Raw genomic sequence first — 4653 nt, forward strand, 5'->3', positions numbered from 1 at the left:
GGTTGTCTATTTCTCTGTGACTGAGATGGACGCAATGTGACAGGCTCCCTCTACACCCCTGGACCTGGTTCTTGCACATTTTGGAGAGGTTAAGACTTGAGCCCATAACCTCTCTGTTGTTGTCAAGAAGGATAAACTAACTACTTTCTGCAGGTCTGAATGGCCCACTTTCAAGGTGGGATGGCCCTCAGAGGGGATCTTTGATCCACTGTCATTAACCCAGTTGAGAAAATTATTCTTCAACCACATGTGGGACACTTGGATCAAATATTATACATAGTGGTCTGGGGAAATTTAGCTAATAACCCCCCCTCCCTGGGTCAAGTCTTTTCTTCCTTTACAGAAAACTGAGGTACTGACAGCTGCAGAACAACCCAGAAAGCACCTAAGCCTGAAACCAAACAATCAGTATGGTCACTGTACCCTGTCTTACATGGCAGCACAGAAGATCTAATTTTTCCTCCTCCTCCTTATCCACCTCCTCCACAGAAGGTCCTCCTCCAGAACCAGCACCCCAGTACGAGATTCTACACAGGCTCATGGGGCACTGGCTCAGGGGACTAGGAGTAGAAGGGCAGCAACACCAGAGGGTCCAGACTCTACTGTTCTACCCTTCAGAGTCACCAGCCCTGTGGATGAGGCTGGCAACCAGCCCCATCACTATTGGCCATTCGCCACTAGTGACCATTACAACTGGAGAACCCAGAATGCTCCCTTTTCTGGAAATCCTAAGGAGCTTATTAATTTATTAGAAACTTTCTTATTCACACACCAACCCATTTGGGATGATTGTCATCAATTATTACAGCTCCTGTCTACCACAGAGGAAAGGGAACATAGCCAAACAGAAGCCAGGAAATTAATTCCTGGCAATACTGGTGTCCCTACTACTGACCCGACACTCATTAATGCTGCCTATCCACTGACCTGCCCTGATTGGGATTATAATACTGCAGAAGGTAAGGGGATGTTTCTGGTTTACTGCCAGGCTCTGTTGGCATGTCTCAAAGCTGTTGCTCGTAGGCCAACCAATTTGGCAAAGGTATATGATATTAGTGAGGAACTAAATGAAAGCCCAGCTGCATTCTTGGAGTGAATAACAGATGCCTTCTTCAGGCACACTCCATTAGACCTGGAGGCCAAAGATAATTTAGTGGCAGTGGCCATGGCTTTTGTTAACCAGTTGGCTCCAGATATAAAGAAAAGCTCCAAAGAGTGGAGAGACTGAGTGAGAAGAGCCTAAGGGATTTAATAACTGCGGCTGAGAAAGTGTACAATAATAGTGATAGTGCAGAGGAAAAACAGATAAAGGCAGAAAGGAGGCAGAACAAGGACCTGGAAAGGATCCTGCTGGCTGCTAATGCAGATCCAGAGGCCCGGCAGAGGCATCTGAGACAGATAGAGTCGGGGAAAGGAGGTAAGGAAGACTTTCAGAAAAGAGGGCAACCTTGACTAAGGAAAAATTAATATGCATATTGTAAAGAAGAAGGCCATTGTGCTAGAGAATGCCCCAATAAGAAAAGCCCCACCAAGGTACTCAACCTTGGGACAGGAGATAGTAACTAGGAGAGATGGGGTTTGGCTCCCCCACCAGAACCTAGGGTAACCCTAAAGGTGGAGAGGAAACCCACCAGTTTTTTGGTGGATACAGGAGACCAACACTCAGTGCTCCTCAAGCCCGATTGCCCCCTGTTAAACAAAGTATCATGGGTCCAGGGGGCCACGGGGATGAAACAATATGCATGGACTACCCGAAGAACAGTGGACTAGGGAATGGACCGGGTATCCCATACCCCTTGCTAGGGTGGGATCTGTTGAAAAAATTAGGAGCCCAGATACATTTCTCATCAGAAGGCACCCAAATATTAGACAAATCAGGAGAGCCTATCCATATGTTGACGACTACCTTGATGGATGAATATCATTTATACGAACCCGCCCTGACACCAGATTCGGCCATTGAGGCCTAGATGGAGAGATTCCCCTCATCACAGGCCGAAACCAGAGGGTTGGGGTTAGCTAAACATCAGGTTCCAATCTTTGCGGAACTAAAACCAGGAGTTGGTCTTCCAGAATTCATCAGGATCCAATATCCTTGGAGGCCTTATTGTGCATCACTCCTCATATCAGGAGGTTATTGGACTCAGGGATTTTAAGGCCCTGTCAGTCAGCATGGAACACTCCCCTGCTGCCAGTAAAGAAGCCCCATTCCAATGATTATAAGCCAGAGCAGGATCTGCAGGAAGTGAACAAACGGGTGACGGACATTCACCCTACAGTGCCTAATCCTTATACTTTATTAAGTGCACTCCCACCAGAACATCAATGGTATACAGTTCTGGATTTAAGAGATGCCTTCTTTAGCCTTCCCTTAGCCCCAAAGAGTCAAGACTATTTTTCCTTTGAATGGTATGACCTGGACAAAAGACTTAATGGGCAATTGACGTGAGCTAGGCTTCCCCAAGGTTCAAAAACGCACCAACCATTTTTGATGAGGCATTACATGAGGATCTGGGTGAATATCGGGCTCAGCATTCCCTCCTCAGTCTCTTGCAGTATGTATATGACTTACTTGTGGTGGCAGACAGCCAAGAGGCTTTCATGGATGGCACAGAACACTTGTTTCAGAAGTTGGGAAGCCTGGGCTATTGGGCCTCTGCTAACAAGTCCAATACTTGGGCTACATACTCAAAGAAGATAAGAGCTGGCTCTTTCCTTTGAATGGTATGACCTGGACAAAGGACTTAACTGGCAACGTGGACTAGGCTTCCCAAAAGGTTCGAAAACTCACTGACCATTTTTGATGAGGCATTACATGAGGATCTGGGTATCGGGCTCAGCATCCCCACCTCAGTCTCTTGCAGTATGTGGATGACTTACTTGTGGAGGCAGACAGCCAAGAGTCTTGCGTGGACGGCACAGAATGCCTGTTGCAGACGTTGGGAAGCCTGGGCTATCGGGCCTCTGCTAAAAAGGCCCAACTATGCAAACAACAGGTCCAATACTTGGGCTGTATACTCAAAGAAGCACTACTGGTAAAAGATGCTGACAAACTGACTTTGGGCCAGAACTTGACCATCACCACACCACATGCAATTGAAGGAGTTTTAAAGCAGCTCCTGGACAGATGGCTAAGTAATGCCCGTATAACTCATTATCAGGCATTCTTAATCCTGGTAGAATCACCTTCGAGGTACCAGTTGCCCTGAATCCAGCCACACTCTTGCCGGACCCTGCCTTGGATGCCCCCCTGCATGATTGTGCCAGAATCCTGGCCCACGTCCATGGTACCCAATCAGATTTGAGATATACCCCATTATCTGATGCTAAAGTAACCTGGTTCACTGATGGGAGCAGCTTTGTCCAGGATGGCAAGAGGTATGCAGGGGCGGCTAAAGTATCATTAGCCAGCATCATTTGGGCAGAGCCTCTGCCCACTGGCACTTTGGCCCAAAACGCTGAACTTATTGCCCTAACTAAGGTGCTGGTATTGGGAAAGGACAAAAAGCTTAATGTGTATATGGACAGCCGATATGCCTTTGCTACCATGCACGTTCATGGGGCAATATATCAAGAATGGGGCTTATTAATAGCAGAGGGGAGAACTGTCAAAAATAAAGAAGAAATCCTAACATTGCTGAAGGCTCTCTGGCTGCCAAAGAAATTGGCAATTATCCACTGCCCAGGTCATCAAAAAGGGGACGATCCGATTTCCCAAGGAAACAATCTAGTGGATCAGGCAGCTAAACAAGCTGCCTTCCAAATTAGCTCAATCTTGGCCACCACACTAATTGACCCAGGTGACCCAAACCTCCCCGAAAAGACCAAATACACCAGGGAGGACCTGAAATGGATAAAGGGACTGCCAAGGACCCAATGCCTGGAAGGATGGTGGATGTCTGCAGAAGGGAAGCTTATACAGAAAAATTAGGAAAAAAAATGTCGGCAAAAATACACCATTCTTCCCATATGGGCATCAAGAGGATGCCCAAAGAGTAGAAACCCAGGAATCAGACTTCGAGGGAGAAAACCTGGAGCCTATTGGGAAATGGATTTCACTGAGGTAAAACCTGGCAGGTACGGACATCATTACTTGCTAGTCTTTGTAGATACTTTTTCAGGATCGACTGGAATCTTCCCTACTAAACATGAAATGGCTCAAATGGTGGCAGAGAAACCATTGGAAGACATGCTCCCCAGGTATGGCTTTCCACAGATGATAGGGTCAGATAATGGACCGGCTTTTGTATCCAAGGTAAGTCAGAGTCCAGCCACAGTTCTGGGGATTGATTGGAAAACTACGTCGTGCTTATAGACCCCAGAGTTCAGGACAGGTAGAGAGAATGAATAGAACTCTGAAAGAGACCTTAACTAAATTGACCTTAGAAACTGGTGGTGACTGGGTGACTCTCCTTCTGTTTGCACTCTATTGAGTGTGTAACTCCCCTTACCAGATGGGATTAACCCCCTTTGAGATCATGTTTGGAATTCCCCCTCCCATTATTCCTAACCTCCAGGCAGAGAAGATTACTGAATTTAAAGATCGGGACCTGTTGGATGACCTCAGGGGAATCCAATGGTCCCATAAACATGTATGGCCTAAACTACATGCTCTTTATGAGACAGGACCCCCTCCAGAACCTCATCAACACC

This window comes from Nannospalax galili, unplaced genomic scaffold, assembly GCF_000622305.1.
Source record: "Nannospalax galili isolate Female #2095 unplaced genomic scaffold, S.galili_v1.0 scaffold132, whole genome shotgun sequence".
Taxonomy (NCBI): domain Eukaryota; kingdom Metazoa; phylum Chordata; class Mammalia; order Rodentia; family Spalacidae; genus Nannospalax; species Nannospalax galili.